The 19,108-nt window shown below is 45.8% G+C and overlaps 1 long non-coding RNA gene across 1 annotated transcript in view; it reads right to left on the reverse strand.

The window, feature by feature from the left end:
* LOC129715857 (uncharacterized) overlaps window positions 1–11,734 on the reverse strand; it is a 20,435-nt gene extending 8,701 nt beyond the window's left edge. The window contains exon 1 of the long non-coding RNA XR_008726561.1: window positions 11,529–11,734. This is a non-coding gene — a long non-coding RNA (uncharacterized LOC129715857). The remainder of the gene's footprint in view (window positions 1–11,528) is intronic.
* Window positions 11,735–19,108: the final 7,374 nt, after the last annotated feature.

Here is a 19,108-nt window from a genome sequence, read left to right on the forward strand (position 1 = left end):
ACTAGCCCCTAGAGCTCTATCTAACTCTCTCTTAAATACATCCAGTGACTTGGCCTCCACCACCCTCTGTGGCAGAGAATTCCACAAATTCACACAATTCTCTGGGTGGAAAAGTTTCTCCTCATCTCAGTCCCAAATGGCCACAGATTCACACAACTCTCTGGGTGGAAACGTTTCTCCTCATCTCAGTCCCAAATGGCCACAGATTCACACCACTCTCTGGGTGGAAAAGTTTCTCCTCATCTCAGTCCCAAATGGCCACAGATTCACACCACTCTCTGGGTGGAAAAGTTTCTCCTCATCTCAGTCCCAAATTTGTGCGGGGGTCATAGAAACATAGACAATTGGTGCAGGAGAAGAGGCCATTCGGCCCTTCGAGCCTGCACCGCCATTCAATACGATCATGGCTGATCATCCAACTCAGTATCCCGTACCTGCCTTCTCTCCATACCCCCTGATCCCTTTAGCCACAAGGGCCACATCTAACTCCCTCTTAAATATAGCCAATGAACTGTGTGGCCTCAACTACCTTCTGTGGCAGAGAATACCACAGATTCACCACTCTGTGTGTGTGTGTGAAAAAAAATGTTTTTCTCATCTCGGTCCTAAAAGACTTCCTTCCCCCTTATCCTTAAATTGTGTGTGTGGCCCCTTGTTCTGGACTTCCCCAACATCGGGAACAATCTTCCTGCATCTAGCCTGTCCAACCCCTTAAGAATTTTGTACGTTTCTATAAGATCCCCCCTCAATCTTCTAAATTCCAGCGAGTACAAGCCGAGTCTATCCAGTCTTTCTTCATATGAAAGTCCTGACATCCCAGGAATCAGTCTGGTGAACCTTCTCTGTACTGAGAGGAGAGGCGAGGGGAGGGGAGGAGAGGAGAGGAGTCTATCCACTCTTTCTTCATTGAAGGTAGGCATGCAGGTGCAGCAGGCAGTGAAGAAAGCCAATGGTATGTTAGCATTCATAGCAAAAGGATTTGAGTCTAGGAGCAGGGAGGTTCTACTGCAGTTGTACAGGGTCTTGGTGAGACCACACCTGGAGTATTGTGTACAGTTTTGGTCTCCAAATCTGAGGAAGGACATTCTTGCCATAGAGGGAGTGCAGAGAAGGTTCACCAGACTGATTCCTGGGATGTCAGGACTTTCTTATGAAGAAAGACTGGATAGACTCGGTTTATACTCTCTAGAATTTAGAAGATTGAGGGGGGATCTTATAGAAACCTACAAAATTCTTAAGGGGTTGGACAGGCTAGATGCAGGAAGATTGTTCCCGATGTTGGGGAAGTCCAGGACAAGGGGTCACAGCTTAAGGATAAGGGGGAAATCCTTTAAAACCGAGATGAGAAGAACTTTTTTCACACAGAGAGTGGTGAATCTGTGGAACTCTCTGCCACAGAGGGTAGTTGAGGCCACACAGTTCATTGGCTATATTTAAGAGGGAGTTAGATGTGGCCCTTGTGGCTAAAGGGATCAGGGGGTATGGAGAGAAGGCAGGTACGGGATACTGAGTTGGATGATCAGCCGTGATCATATTGAATGGCGAATGGTGCAGGCTCGAAGGGCCGAATGGCCTCTACTCCTGCACCTAATTTCTATGTTTCTATGTGAAAGTCCTGCCATCCCAGGAATCAGTCTGGTGAACCTTCTCTGGTTGGGGGAAACTTTTTTTTTTCGGTATCTTACCCTGCTGGAGATGCGATTGTCTCCCGGGTCAGTCTGCAGCCTGGCATCGTGGAGCTGGAGGGCTCGCTCGAGACTGACTTTCAGCCCCACCGCAGGGGCATGGACTTAACATCTGAGCCTGGGATCGACGCTCCAACCCGCGGACTTTACATCGGGAGCTCGCAGTCTCGGGAGAGCCCGAGTCGGGAGCACCAATGACCCAGAAGTTACGCCCCTGTGGTATGAACATTGACTCCACCGTCCGCCCCTAATATTCTCGCCTGTATTATGATTCAATCGGATTGTCCACAAAGCTTTTCACTGTCTACGCCTCAATAATACAGATACCAAATTTATAGAGTGATACAGCGTGGAAATATCTTCAGCCCAACTTGCCCACCCCGACCAACATGCCCCATCTACAATAGTCCCACCCCGACCAACATGCCCCGTCTACACTAGTCCCACCCTGACCAACATGCCCCATCTACACTAGTCCCACCCCGACCTACATGCCCCATCTACACTAGTCCCACCCCCTTGACCAACATGCCCCATCTACACTAGTCCCACCCCGACCAACAGGCCCCATCTACACTAGTCCCACCCCGACCAACATGCCCCATCTACACTAGTCCCACCCCGGCCAACATGCCCCATCTACACTAGTCCCACCCCGACCAACATGCCCCATCTACACTAGTCCCACCCCGACCAACATGCCCCATCTACACTAGTCCCACCCCGACCAACATGCCCCGTCTACACTAGTCCCACCCCGACCAACATGACCCAACTACACTAGACCCACCCCGAGCAACATGTACCATCTACACTAGTCCCAACCCAACCACATGCCCCATCTACACTGGTCCCACTCCGACCAACATGCTCCATCTACACTAGTCCTACCGCGACCACATGCCCCATCTACACTAGTCCCACCCCGACCAACATGCCCCGTCTACACTAGTCCCACCCCGGCCAACATGCCCCGTCTACACTAGTCCCACCCCGACCAACATGCCCCGTCTACACTAGTCCCACCCCGACCAACATGCCCCATCTACACTAGTCCCACCCCGACCAACATGCCCCATCTACACTAGTCCCACCCCAACCCATCTACACTAGTCCCACCCCAACCAACATGCCCCATCTACACTAGTCCCACCCCGACCAACATGCCCCATCTACACTAGTCCCACCCCGACCAACATGCCCCGTCTACACTAGTCCCACCCCGACCAACATGCCCCATCTACACTAGTCCCACCCCGACCAACAACCCTCATCTACACTAGTCCCACCCCCCGACCAACATGCCCCATCTACCCTAGTCCCCCCCCGACCAACATGCCCCATCTACACTAGTCCCACCCCGACCAACATGCCCCATCTACACTAGTCCCACCCCGACCAACATGCCCCATCTACACTAGTCCCACCCCGACCAACATGCCCCGTCTACACTAGTCCCCCCCCGACCAACATGCCCCATCTACCCTACTCCCACAACGCCCAACCTGCCCCGTCTACACTAGTCCCACCCCGACCAACATGCCCCGTCTACACTAGTCCCACCCCCGACCAACATGCCCCGTCTACACTAGTCCCACCCCGACCAACATGCCCCATCTACACTAGTCCCACCCCGACCAACATGCCCCGTCTACACTAGTCCCACCCCGACCAACATGCCCCATCTACACTAGTCCCACCCCGACCAACATGCCCCGTCTACACTAGTCCCACCCCGACCAACATGCCCCGTCTACACTAGTCCCACCCCGACCAACATGCCCCGTCTACACTAGTCCCACCCCGACCAACATGCCCCGTCTACACTAGTCCCACCCCGACCAACATGCCCCGTCTACACTAGTCCCACCCGACCAACATGCCCCATCTACACTAGTCCCACCCCGACCAACATGCCCCATCTACACTAGTCCCACCCCGACCAACATGCCCCATCTACACTAGTCCCACCCCGACCAACATGCCCCATCTACACTAGTCCCACCTGCCCGCGTTTGGCCCATATCCCTCCAAACCCGTCCTATCCATGTACCTGTCCAACTGTTTCTTAAACGTTGGGATAGTCCCAGCCTCAACTACCTCCTCCGGCAGCTCGTTCCATACACCCACCACCCTCGAAAAGTGTGGAAAAGTTGCCCCTCAGATTCCTATTCAATCTTTCATCTTTCCCCCTTCACCTTGAACCCGTGTCCTCTGGTCCTCGATTCCCCTACTCTGGGCAAGAGACTCTGTGCGTCTGTCTACCCGATCTATTCCCCTGGTGATTTTGTACACCTCTATAAGATCGCCCCTCCCTCCCTCATCCTCCTGCGCTCCAAGAAATAAACATAGAAAACTAGGTGTTTGATCTTCTGTTTGTGCACGCCAGGTTGGTTGCATTTGTCAAAACAATAGACAATAGGTGCAGGAGTAGAGGCCATTTGGCCCTTCGAGCCAGCACCACCATTCAATATAATCATGGCTGATCATCCACAATCAGTACCCCGTTCCTGCCTTCTCCCCATATTCCCTGGCTCCACTATCTTTAAGAGCCCTATCTAGCTCTCTCTTGAAAGCATCCAGAGAACCGGCCTCTGAGGCAGAGAATTCCACAGACTCACAACTCTCTGGGTGGAAAAAGTGTTTCCTCATCTCCGTTCTAAATGGCCGACCCCTTATTCTTAAACTGTGTGTGTGGTTCTGGACTCCCCCAACATCGGGAACATGTTTCCTGCCTCTAGCGTGTCCAAACCCTTAATAATCTCATATGTTTCAATAAGACACCCTCTCATCCTTCTAAACTCCCGAGTATACAAGCCCACAGCCGCTCCATTCTCTCAGCATATGACAGTCCCGCCATCCCGCGGATTTCCCCGCCTTTGAGACCTGAGACAGACAGCGCTGCATTCAGTGTGACCACAAACACAGTGGTGCATTTATTGCAATAAATGCAGTGCCAACCATGCAGTGCCAACGCATCTAAACACGCTGCATTGAAACGCAACCTGCAATGTTTTTAATGCGACACGCTTCTCAAGATATGTAGCCTGCTAAATGGACACTGTATTTTTAAATGCAAGTTTGCAACCTCCGAAATGCAACATCCAATGTTCTTAAAATGCAAAGTTCGCAACCTTCGAAATGCAAATTTTTTTTAATGCAACGTGCTTCTCAAGGATTTGCAATCTCCGAAATGCAACATCCAATATTTTTAAATGCATCGTGCAACCTTCAAAATGCAACACCCAGTTTTTTTTTAATGCAACGTACGTCTCAAGGATTTGCAACCTCAGAAATGCAATATCCAATAAAAAAAAATAATGCAACGGGCTTCTCAACAATTTGCAACCTGCGAAATGCATCACCCAACGTTTTTTTAATTGCAAGGTTTCCAGCCTCCAAAATGCAACATCCAATGTTTTTTAAATGCATGGTTAGCAACCTCCGAAATGCGATATCCAATTTTTTGTAATGCAACAGACTTGTCAAGGATTGCAACCTGCGAAATGCAGCATGCAATGATTTTTTAATGCAAGAATTGCAACCATCGAAATGCAACATCCCATTTTTCCAATGCATTTCAGAGGCTGCAATCCTTGAGAAGCACGTTATGTTTAAAAGAGCGTTGCATGTTGCAATTCTGAGGTTCTTGACAAGCCCATTGAATTAAAAAAAACAGAAATGCAACATACAATGTTTTATCTAATGCAACTGGCCTCTCAAGGATCTGCAACCTCAGAAATGCAACAAGCAATGTTTTTATAATGTAAGGTTTGGCAACCTCTAAAGTGCAACACACAATTGTTTTTAAATGCATCGGGCTCTTAATGCAATATGCTTCTCAGAAATTGCAACCTCCGGAAAAATAACATGCAATGTTTTATGTGCAACAAGCTTCTCAAGGATTGCAACTGGCGAAATCCAACATCCAATGTCCTTTTAAATGCAACGGGCTTGTCAAGGATTGCAACCTCCGAGATGCAACATGCAATGTTTTTACCGCAGTGTTTTGCAACCCCAGAAATGCAACATACAATGATTTTTAAATGCAACATGTTTCTCAAGGATTGCAACCTCTGAGATGCTTTTAAAAAAAAGAAAAACATTGCATTTTGGAGGTTGCAAACCTTGCATTTAAAACATTGGAAAATGCAACGTTTGCAACCTCCGAAATGCAACATCCAATATGTTTTTAATGCAACGAGCTTGTCAAGGATTGGACCCTGCGAAATGCAATACAATTGTTTTGAAATGCAAGATTTGCAACCTCCGAAATGCAACATCCAATTTTTTTTTTGTGCATTTCGGAGTCTGCAAACCTTGAGAAGCACGTTGTTTAAAATATCGTGGCATGTTGCATTTCTGCGGTTGCAATCCATGACAAGCCCATTGTATTTAAAATAATGAGAAATGCAGCATGCAAAGTTTGCAACCTCCGAAATACATTTTTTAAATCATTGCATTTTTGAAGGTTGCAACCCTTACATTTAAAAATCATTGCATGCTGCATTTCGGAGATTGGAACCCTTGCATTTAAAAGAACATTGGATGTTGCAAGGTTTGCAACCTCCAAGTCGCAACATCCAATGTTTTTTAAATGCAACGGGCATCTCATGGCATTGCAACCTGCGAAATGCAACATCCGATGCAAGGTTAGCAACCTTAGAAATTATAACCATATAACCATATAACAATTACAGCACGGAAACAGGCCATCTCGGCCCTACAAGTCCATGCCGAACAAATTTTTTTCCCCTTAGTCCCACCTGCCTGCACTCATACCATAACCCCCCATTCCCTTCTCATCCATATGCCTATCCAATTTATTTTTAAATGATACCAACGAACCTGCCTCCACCACTTCTACTGGGAGCTCATTCCACACCGCTACCACTCTCTGCGTAAAGAAGTTCCCCCTCATATTACCCCTAAACTGCTGTCCCTTAATTCTGAAGTCATGTCCTCTTGTTGTAATCTGCCCTATTCTCAAAGGGAAAAGCTTGTCCACATCAACTCTGTCTATCCCTCTCATCATTTTAAAGACCTCTATCAAGCCCCCCTTTAACCTTCTGCGCACCAGAGAATAAAGACCTAACTTATTCAACCTTTCTCTGTAACTTAGTTGTTGAAACCCAGGCAACATTCTAGTAAATCTCCTCTGTACTCAATTCAATTTTTTTTTAATGCAACAGGCTTTTAATGCAACATGATTCTCAAAGATTGCAACCTCTGAAATGTAACATTCAATGTGTTTTATTTAACGGGCTGCTCAAGGAATTGCAACCTCCGAAATGCAACGTCCAAAGCTTTTTCAAATGCAAGGTTTGCAACCAACAGAAAAGATCCAATGCTTTTGAAATGCAACACCACAAACACCACCTCCAGTTTAAATTCCCTTTGGAATATTTTGGAGATCCAAGAACTCAAAGATTTGCAAGTAAAATGCAACGGACTTCTCAAGGGCTGCAACCTCCAAAATGCAACATTCAAAGTTTTTTTTTAATACAAGGTTTGCAACTTCCGAAAGGCAACATCCAATATTATTTTATTGCAACGGGCTTCTCAAGGGTTTGCAACCTGTGAAAAGCATTTTAACAACATTGCATGGTGCATGTCATAAGTTTTTTGATTTTAAAAGAACATAAGATGCTGCAAGGCTTTGCAATCACCAAAATGCAACCTGCAATATTTTTTTAATCCAGGGCTTGCATTTAAAAAATCATTGGAAATTGCATTTCAGAGGTTGCAAATGTTGCATTAAAAACCATTGACGTTGCGAGGGTTTCCAACCTCCAAAAATGCAACACGCAATTTTTTTTTTACAATGCAGCGGGCATCTCAAGGATTGTAACCTTCCAAATGCAAAATGCAATGGGTTTTTTAATGCAATATTGGCTTTTGAAGGATTGCAACCTACGAAATGCAACAATTTATTTTAAATGCGATATTGGCTTTAGAAGGATTGCAATCTACGAAATGCAACATAATTTTAAATGCAATTAGGCTTTGGAAGGATTGCAACCTAGGGAATACAACATTTTATTTTAAATGCAATTGGGCTTTTGAAGGATTGGACCCTACGAAATGCAACGTTTTATTTTAAATGCAATTAGACTTTGGAAGGATTGAAAACCTACGAAATGCAACGTGCATTATTTTATTTTAAATGCAATTAGGCATTTGAAGGATTGCAACCTACAACATGCAATTAGGCTTTTGAAGGATTACAACGTATGAAATGCAACAATTTATTTTAAATGCAATATTGGCTTTGGAAGGATTGCACCCTACAAAATGCAACGTTTTATTTTAAATGCAAATTGTTTTTTTTGTAAAGAATTGCAAACTACAAAATGCAACGTTTTATTTTAAATGCAATATGGGCTTTGGAAGAATTGCAACCTACGAAATGCAACAATTTATTTTAAATGCAACTGGGCTTTGGAAGAATTGCAACCTACGAAATGCAACGTTTTATTTTAAATGCAATATGGGATTTGGAAGAATTGCAACCTACGAAATGCAACATTTTATTTTAGATGCAAATTTTGTTTTTGAAGAATTGCAACCTACGAAATGCAACATTTTATTTTAGATGCAAATTTTGTTTTTGAAGAATTGCAACCTACGAAATGCAACATTTTATTTTAAATGCAATATGGGCTTTGGAAGGATTGCAACCTACGAAATGCAACATCTTAATTAAAATGCAATATTGTTTTTTGAAGAATTGCAACATTTTATTTTAAATGCAATACGGGCCTTGCGAAGAATTGCAACCTACGAAATGCAACAATTTATTTTAAATGTAATAAAGGCTTTGGTAGGATTGCAACCTACGAAATGCAACATTTTAATTAAAATGTTGCATTTCGTAGGTTGCAATTCTTCATGATGCATGATTCTTCAAAATGCAATAATGTTTTTTGAAGAATTGCAAGATTATATTTTAAATGCAATATGGGCTTTGTGAAGGATTGCAACCCACGAAATGCAACATTTTATTTTAAATGCAACATGAGCTTTGTGAAGGATTGCAACCTACGAATTGCAAGATTATATTTTGAATGCAATATGGGCTTTGGAAGAATTGCAACCTACGAAATGCAACATTTTATTTTAAATGCAATATGGGCTTTGTGAAGAATTGCAACCTACGAAATGCAACAATTTATTTTAAATGCAACATGGGCTTTGTGAAGGATTGCAACCTACGAAATGCAATATTTTAATTAAAATGGAATATTGTTTTTTGAAGAATTGCAAGATTACATTTTAAATGCAACATGGGCTTTGTGAAACATTGCAACCCACGAAATGCAACATTTTTTTTTTATTTTAAAATGCAACATGGGCTTTGTGAAGGATTGCAACCCACGAAATGCAATATTTTAATTAAAATGCAATATTGTTTTTTGAAGAATTGCAACATTTTATTTTAAATGCAATACGGGCTTTGTGAAGAATTGCAACCTACGAAATGCAACAATTTATTTTAAATGCAATATGGGCTTTGGAAGGATTGCAACCTACGAAATGCAACATTTTAATTAAAATGCAATATTGTTTTTTAAAGAATTGCAAGATTATATTTTAAATGCAATATGGGCTTTGTGAAGAATTGCAACCTACGAAATGCAACAATTTATTTTAAATGCAATATGGGCTTTGTGAAGGATTGCAACCCACGAAATGCAACATTTTATTTTAAAATGCATCATGGGCTTTGTGAAGGATTGCAACCTACGAAATGCAACAATTTATTTTAAATGCAATATGGGCTTTGGAAGGATTGCAACCCACGAAATGCAACATTTTAATTAAAATACAATATTGTTTTTTGAAGAATTGCAAGATTATATTTTAAATGCAATATGGGCTTTGTGAAGAATTGCAACCCACGAAATGCAACAATTTATTTTAAATGCAACATGGGCTTTGTGAAGGATTGCAACCCACGAAATGCAACATTTTATTTTAAAATGCAACATGGGCTTTGTGAAGGATTGCAACCCACGAAATGCAACATTTTATTTTAAAATGCAACATGGGCTTTGTGAAGGATTGCAACCCACGAAATGCAACATTTTATTCTAAATGCAACATGGGCTTTGTGAAGAATTGCAACCTACGAAATGCAACGATTTATTTTAAATGCAATAAGGGCTTTGGAAGGATTGCAACCTACAAAATGCAACATTTTATTTAAAATGCAATATTGTTTTTTGAAGAATTGCAAGATTATATTTTAAATGCAACATGGGCTTTGTGAAGGATTGCAACCCACGAAATGCAACATTTTATTTTAAAATGCAATTTTGGTTTTGGAAGGATTGCAACCTACGAAATACAACATTTTATTATAAATGCAATATTGTTTTTTGAAGAATTGCAAGATTATATTTTAAATGCAATATGGGCTTTGTGAAGGATTGCAACCCACGAAATGCAACATTTTATTGTAAAATGCAACATGGGCTTTGTGAAGGATTGCAACCCACGAAATGCAACATTTTATTTTAAAATGCAACATGGGCTTTGTGAAGGATTGCAACCCACGAAATGCAACATTTTATTTTAAAATGCAACATGGGCTTTGTGAAGGATTGCAACCTACGAAATGCAACAATTTATTTTAAATGCAACATGGGCTTTGTGAAGGATTGCAACCCACGAAATGCAACATTTTAATTAAAATGCAATATTGTTTTTTGAAGAATTGCAAGATTATATTTTAAATGCAACATGGGCTTTGTGAAACATTGCAACCCACGAAATGCAACATTTTAATTAAAAATGCAACATGGGCTTTGTGAAGGATTGCAACCCACGAAATGCAACATTTAATTTTAAAATGCAATATTGCTTTTGGAAGGATTTTGCAACCTACGATATGCAACAAGATAGATTTCTTTTTTTAAAAAGACGTGGGGGGGGAAGAGCAGATTAGAGGAAGGCGGGCGGGTTGCATGAATGCATTTGCGGGGGGGGGGGTGTGTGTGTGTGTGCATGCGATGCAATGCAACGTTTGCATTTGCACGGAGGGTGTGCATGCAATGCAATGCAATGTTTGCACGAATGCATTTGCAAAATATGTGCATGCAATTCGTGCATTGTATGCATTTGCAAAATATGTGCATGCAATTCGTGCATTGTATGCATTTGCAAAATATGTGCATGCAATCCGTGCATTGTATGCATTTGCAAAATATGTGCATGCAATCCGTGCATTGTATGCATTTGCAAAATATGTGCATGCAATTCGTGCATTGTATGCATTTGCAAAATATGTGCATGCAATTCGTGCATTGTATGCATTTGCAAAAGATGTGCATGCAATCCGTGCATTGTATGCATTTGCAAAATATGTGCATGCAATCCGTGCATTGTATGCATTTGCAAAATATGTGCATGCAATCCGTGCATTGTATGCATTTGCAAAATATGTGCATGAAATCCGTGCATTGTATGCATTTGCAAAATATGTGCAAGCAATCCGTGCATTGTATGCATTTGCAAAATATGTGCACGCAATCCGTGCATTGTATGCATTTGCAAAATATGTACATGCAGTTCGTGCTTTGTATGCATTAACGCATTTGCAAAATATGTGCATGCAATCCGTGCATTGTATGCATCAATGCATTTGCAAAAGATGTGCATGCAGTCCGTGCATTGTATGCATCAATGCATTTGCAATGGGGTGTGCGCTGCGTTGCATTGCGTTGCATTGCATGCATCTGCCTGTCCCAAGACAAAGAGCGCGCGCCCCGGGGGCCGGTCTGTCCCGGGTTGTCCCGGGTTCCGCGCGCTCCCCTCCCCCCTCCCCCCGGGCCCAGTCACCTCCTCGCTGCTCCCGCCGCCGAACAGTTGCTGGAAGCGGCCGAGTCCCAGCTCCAGGCGCCCGGGAGCCCAGGCCTCGCCCTCCGTCCCCGTCCCCGTCGCCGCCTGCCCGGGGCTGCCCGGCCGCCTCCTCCTCTTCCTCACCGCCCAGCGCCTCCTCTCGCACGGCCTGGCCGGGAAGCGGCACCGGCCCGCTGCCTGCGCCATCTTGGACATCCAGCCAACGAACAAGGCGGGAGGGGAGAGCGCGACCCGCACTGCGCATGCTCCCCTCCGCCGGGGCCGCCGGGAGTTGTAGTCCAACCCGGCCCCAGTTGTAGTCCCAAACAGCCACTGCGCATGCTCCACCGTCCAAGCATGCCGGGAGGTGTAGTACACCTCCAACCGCGCATGCTCCCCTCCCCGAGCATGCCGGGAAGTGTAGTTGCCTCCCTACCACCGCACTGCGCATGTATCAACCCCCCCCACACACTGGGCGACACTGCGCATGCCTGCCACCAGGGGCACGCCGGGAAGTGTAGTTTAACGATGTAGTTCGTCCCTCTCTGCTCCCTGCAAGGGGGCCGCGATGCCCACTGGGAGTTGTAGTCCACTAGGCCACCACCAGCATGGGGGCAAAGGGGAGAAGAGACTACAACTCCCATCACAGCCCAGGTAAGTTGACCAAACTACACTTAGCATCACAGCACATCCAGGACAATGCCTTCAGCACCAATGCAGCGAGTCCCAGCCCAGCGTCCGTTGCAGTCACTGCAGCCCAAGCGTCCGTTGCAGTCACTGCAGCCCAAGCGTCCGTTGCAGTCACTGCAGCCCAAGCAGCCTCTCGCAGCCCAAGCAGCCTCTTTTTTTTATTAACCCTCAAAAGATCAAATGCAATCAATTATTTTCCTTTTTCCTTCATCGCCAGAAACTTACGGTTATTGAATTGTCACAAAAATAATATTTCGGCTCAGATTAGTTTTGCTTTTGGTGTAAAACGGGAAAGAGAGTGGTGAATCTGTGGAACTCTCTGCCACAGAGGGGAGTTGAGGCCAGTTCATTGGCTATATTTAAGAGGGAGTTAGATGTGGCCCTTGTGGCTAAAGGGATCAGGGGGTATGGAGAGAAGGCAGGTACGGGATACTGAGTTGGATGATCAGCCATGATCATATTGAATGGCGAATGGTGCAGGCTCGAAGGGCCGAATGGCCTCTACTCCTGCACCTATTGTCTATGTTTCTATGTTTCTATTATCTAAATGGTGGCCGAGTTGGAAAGGGGGAGATGCAGATCAGCCAATGATGGTACACCAGTCATTGAAACATAGAAACATAGAAATTAGGTGCAGGAGTAGAGGCCATTCGGCCCTTCGAGCCTGCACCATTCGCCATTCAATATGATCATGGCTGATCATCCAACTCAGTATCCCATCCCTGCCTTTTCTCCATACCCCCTGATCCCGGAGACTGCAGGGTGACTTGGATAGGCTGGGTGAGTGGGCAAATGTTTGGCAGATGCAGTATAATGTGGATAAATGTGAGGTTATCCATTTTGGTGGCAAAAACAGGAAAGCAGACTATTACTGAATGGTGGCCGATTGGGAAAGGGGGAGATGCAGCGAGACCTGGGTGTCATGGTACACCAGTCATTGAAAGTAGGCATGCAGGTGCAGCAGGCAGTAAAGAAAGCGAATGGTATGTTGTAGCTTTCATTGCAAAAGGATTTGAGTATAGGAAAGCAGGGAGGTTCTACTGCAGTTGTACAGGGTCTTGGTGAGACCACACCTGGAGTATTGCGTACAGTTTTGGTCTCCAAATCTGAGGAAGGACATCATTGCCATAGAGGGAGTGCAGAGACGGTTCACCAGACTGATTCCTGGGATGTCAGGACTGTCTTAGAAACATAGAAACATAGAAATTAGGTGCAGGAGTAGAAGCCATTCGGCCCTTCGAGCCTGCACCATTCGCCATTCAATATGATCATGGCTGATCATCCAACTCAGTATCCCGTACCTGCCTTCTCTCCATACCCTCTGATCCCCTTAGCCACAAGGGCCACATCTAACTCCCTCTTAAATATAGCCAATGAACTGACCTCGACTACCCTCTGCGGCAGAGAGTTCCAGAGATTCACCACTCTCTGTGTGAAATTGAAGGTAGGCATGCAGGTGCAGCAGGCAGTAAAGAAAGCGAATGGTATGTTAGCTTTCATTGCAAAAGGATTTGAGTATAGGAGCAGGGAGGTTCTACTGCAGTTGTACAGGGTCTTGGTGAGACCACACCTGGAGTATTGCGTACAGTTTTGGTCTCCAAATCTGAGGAAGGATATTATTGCCATAGAGGGACTGCAGAGACGGTTCACCAGATTGATTCCTGGGATGTCAGGACTGTCTTATGAAGAAAGACTGGATAGACTTGGTTTATACTCTCTAGAATTTAGGAGATTGAGAGGGGATCTTATAGAAACTTACAAAATTCTTAAGGGGTTAGAAACATAGAAACATAGAAATTAGGTGCAGGAGTAGGCCATTCGGCCCTTCGAGCCTGCACCGCCATTCAATATGATCATGGCTGATCATCCAACTCAGTATCCCGTGCCTGCCTTCTCTCCATACCCCCTGATCCCCTTAGCCACAAGGGCCACATCTAACTCCCTCTTAAATATAGCCAATGAACTGTGTGGCCTCAACTACCCTCTGTGGCAGAGAGTTCCAGAGATTCACCACTCTCTGTGTGAAAAAAGTTCTTCTCATCTCGGTTTTAAAGGATTTCCCCCTTATCCTTAAGCTGTGACCCCTTGTCCTGGACTTCCCCAACATCGGGAGCAATCTTCCTGCATCTAGCCTGTCCAACCCCCTAAGAATTTTGTAAGTTTCTATAAGATCCCCTCTCAATCTCCTAAATTCTAGAGAGTATAAACCAAGTCTATCCTGTCTTTCATAGAAACATAGAAACATAGAAATTAGGTGCAGGAGTAGGCTATTCGGCCCTTCGAGCCTGCACCGCCATTCAATATGATCATGGCTGATCATCCAACTCAGTATCCCGTACCTGCCTTCTCTCCATACCCCCTGATCCCCTTAGCCACAAGGGCCACATCTAACTCCCTCTTAAATATAGCCACTGAACTGACCTCGACTACCCTCTGCGGCAGAGAATTCCAGAGATTCACCACTCTCTGTGTGAAATTGAAGGTAGGCATGCAGGTGCAGCAGGCAGTAAAGAAAGCGAATGGTATGTTAGCTTTCATTGCAAAAGGATTTGAGTATAGGAGCAGGGAGGTTCTACTGAAGTTGTACAGGGTCTTGGTGAGACCACACCTGGAGTATTGCGTACAGTTTTGGTCTCCAAATCTGAGGAACGATAGTATTGCCATAAAGGGACTGCAGAGACGGTTCACCAGATTGATTCCTGGGATGTCAGGACTGTCTTATGAAGAAAGACTGGATAGACTTGGTTTATACTCTCTAGAATTTAGGAGATTGAGAGGGGATCTTATAGAAACTTACAAAATTCTTAAGGGGTTGGGACAGGCTGGATGCAGGAAGATTGCTCCCGATGTTGGGGAAGTCCAGGACAAGGGGTCACAGCTTAAGGATAAGGGGGAAATCCTTTAAAACCGAGATGAGAATAACTTTTTTCACACAGAGAGTGGTGAATCTCTGGAACTCTCTGCCGCAGAGGGTAGTCGAGGCCACAGTTCATTGGCTATATTTAAGAGGGAGTTAGATGTGGCCCTTGTGGCTAAGGGGATCAGGGGGTATGGAGAGAAGGCAGGTACGGGATACTGAGTTGGATGATCAGCCATGATCATATTGAATGGCGGTGCAGACTCGAAGGGCCGAATGGCCTACTCCTGCACCTAATTTCTATGTTTCTATGTTTCTATGAACTGCAGATGCTGGAAAATCGAAGGTAGACTTGAATTGAATTGAATAGAATACCTTATTTGTCATTCAGACCTTACGGCCTGAACGAAACTTCGTGCCTGCAGTCATACATACAATAATAAACAACAATAAACACAAATTAAGAATAGAATAGTTTCTTTATTGTCATTGTAACATGAACCATGTACAACGAAATTTAAAAATGTCAGCCAGTCAGTGCACCATTCAAACATTTCTAAAAGCTAACGATACATACAAGGTAAAATATTAAAAGACAAACAACTAAATAAATATCACGAAAATAGCACGCATAAACACCCAACCCTCCATCCTTCTGTCGATTCCACAGTGTACCACAGTCCCTTAGTCTGTATCGGCCCTGCGTTCCTTGGCGGCTACATTTAGTGCTTTTATAGCAGTGGGGTAAAAACTGTTTTTAAGTCTGTTTGTCCTTGTCCTTGTAGATCTGTACCTTCTGCCTGACGGCAACAGTTCAAACAGGGAGTGTCCGGGGTGGGAAAATGTCCTTTATGATACTCTGGGTAACACCACCACAGTGAGTCCTCCAAGCACCTCCTCACTGTGGTGGAGGCAAAAATCTTAGGGCTGCGGTCTCTTCCCTCCTCTTCTCCCTCTGCGCTGAGGCGATTCCCCACCAGGCGATGGTACAACCAGTCCCGCGGCTCACCGAGCTCTGCAAACGGGCCGGTTCAAACACCGCGGCCCGGGGGGGGGGGGGTTGAAGCTGCCGCCCTCCAGTCCAGCGGACACAGCCGCCGGCCCCGCGGCTGAACCCAGGACTCTGGACACCGCCGCCAGAACGCCGTCCCAGCCACCGGAGCACCGTTCCAGCCCCGAGCCGGATCGCCCTCACGTGAGTGCCGTTCCTCCCTCGAGCTGGGCCGGTTGTCTGGAGAGAATTCTTTCAAGAGAGAGCTAGATAGGGCTCTTAAAGATAGCGAGAGAGAGTCAGGGGATATGGGGAGAAGGCAGGAACGGGGAACTGATTGTGGATGATCACATTGAATGGCGAATGGTGCTGGCTGGAAGGGGCCGAATGGCCTCTACTCCTGCACATATTGTCTATGTTTCTATGTAGGGAAGGCACTTTCGCCTTCATCAGTCAGAGTATTGAGTCTAGAAGTCGGGAGGTCACGTTGCAGTTGTACAAGACGCTGATGAGGCACCATTCACAGTATTGTGTTCAGTTCTGGGCACCGTGTTACAGGAAAGATGCTGTCAAGCTGGAAAGGGTTCAGAAACAAAGATGTCCAAGCTTGAAAGGGTTCAGAAAAGATTTACGAGGATGTTGCCAGGACTAGAGGGTGTGAGCTACAGGGAGAGGTCGGGGCAAAGGGCTGGGACTCTATTCCTTGGAGCGCAGGAGGATGAGGGAGGGAGGGGCGATCTTATAGAGGTGTACAAAATCACCAGAGGGGGGAATAGATCGGGTAGACAGACGCACAGAGTCTCTTGCCCAGAGTAGGGGAATCGAGGACCAGAGGACACGGGTTCAAGGTGAAGGGGGAAAGATGAAAGATTGAATAGGAATCTGAGGGGCAACTTTTCCACACTTTTCGAGGGTGGTGGGTGTATGGAACGAGCTGCCGGAGGAGGTAGTTGAGGCTGGGACTATCCCAACGTTTAACTGATTGTGGATGATCAGCCCTCACGGGAGCGCCGTTCCTCCCTCGAGCTGGGCCGCTCCGACGGGAGCCCCAATTCCACCTCGAGCTGGGCCGCCCTCACGGGAGAGTCTCAGCCCCGAGCCGGACCGCCCTCACGGGAGCGAGCCCAGGGCGAGTCCTGGCTGGCTCTGCCTCCGGAGTCTCGAGGCCGCCAGCTCCGCCATTAGGCCTCAGCGCAGACGGAGGCAGAGAAGGGGGATACGACAAAAACGTTGCATTCCCGCGAAGTATAATGCAGTATAATGTGGATAAATGTGAGGTTATCCATTTTGGTGGCAAAAACGGGAAAGCAGACTATTATCTAAATGGTGGCCGATTGGGAAAGGGGGAGATGCAGCGAGACCTGGGTGTCATGGTACACCAGTCATTGAAGGTAGGCATGCAGGTGCAGCAGGCAGTGAAGAAAGTGAATGGTATGTTAGCTTTCATTGCAAAAGGATTTGAGTATAGGAGCAGGGAGGTTCTACTGCAGTTGTACAGGGTCTTGGTGAGACCACACCTGGAGTATTGCGTGCAGTTTTGGTCTCCAAATCTGAGGAAGGACATTATTGCCATAGAGGGAGTGCAGAGACGGTTCACCAGACTGATTCCTGGGATGTCAGGACTGTCTTATGAAGAAAGACTGGATAGACTTGGTTTATACTCTCTAGAATTTAGAAGATTGAGAGGGGATCTTATAGAAAACTTACAAAATTCTTAAGGGGTTTGGACAGGCTAGATGCAGGAAGATTGTTCCCGATGTTAGGGAAGTCCAGGACAAGGGGTCACAGCTTAAGGATAAAGGGGAAAATCCTTTAAAACCGAGATGAGAAGAACTTTTTTCACACAGAGAGTGGTGAATCTGTGGAACTCTCTGCCACAGAGGGTAGTCGAGGCCACAGTTCATTGGCTATATTTAAGAGGGAGTTAGATGTGGCCCTTGTGGCTAAGGGGATCAGAGGGTATGGAGAGAAGGCAGGGATGGGATACTGAGTTGGATGATCAGCCATGATCATATTGAATGGCGGTGAAGGCTCGAAGGGCCGAATGGCCCTACTCCTGCACCTAATTTCTATGTTTCTATGAAGGGAGAGACAGCAAGCCCCGTTTCAACCCCCCCCCCCCCCCCCCACCCCCAAACACACAACTAAAAACAAAAACTAACTAGGCAAAACGAAAAAAAGCAACATAAACAAATAAAGACACACGGACTGCAGGCGAGCCACAGCCGTTCACCAACGCCGGCATTTCCGGACAAAAGTGCTGGAGAAACTCAGCGGGTGAGGCAACATCTATGGAGCGAAGGAAATAGGCAACGTTTCGGGCCGAAACCCTTCTTCAGACCCTTCTGAAACATCTGAAGAAGGGTTTCGGCCCGAAACGTTGCCTATTTCCTTCGCTCCATAGATGCTGCTGCACCCGCTGAGTTTCTCCAGCTTTTTTGTGTACCTTCGATTTTCCAACATCTGCAGTTCCTTCTTAAAAACGCCTTCGCTCCATAGATTCCTTCTTAAACAATACAATACAATATTTATTCCATGTCATTTCCATATCGCTGCTGATATCTCCTGGACAGACAACACGACAGTCAAGTCAAGTCAAGTCAAGTTTATTTGTCACATACACATACGAGATGTGCAGTGAAATGAAAGTGGCAATGCTCACGGAACAACAAAACAACCAAACAAATTATAAACACAATCATAACACACATATTATTTTACATAATAAATAATAGAAGGAAAAACGTTCTGTACAGTTAGTCCCTGGTGAGAAAGGCGTTTACAGTCCGAATTGCCTCTGGGAAGAAACTCCTTCTCAACCTCTCCGTTCTCACTGCATGGCAACGGAGGCGTTTGCCTGACTGTAGCGGCTGGAACAGTCCGTTGCAGGGTGGTTGGAAGAGGTCTCTCATGATTTGTTTGCTCTGGAGTTGCACCTCCTGTTGTTATAGTTTCCTGCAGGGGGGTGAGTGAAGTTCCCCATAGTGCGTTTGTTCGGTTCGGGGGGGGAGGGGAAACCCCGAACGTAACTACTCTCTGCAG

Source organism: Leucoraja erinacea, unplaced genomic scaffold, assembly GCF_028641065.1.
Source record: "Leucoraja erinacea ecotype New England unplaced genomic scaffold, Leri_hhj_1 Leri_1454S, whole genome shotgun sequence".
NCBI classification, from domain to species: Eukaryota; Metazoa; Chordata; class Chondrichthyes; order Rajiformes; family Rajidae; genus Leucoraja; species Leucoraja erinaceus.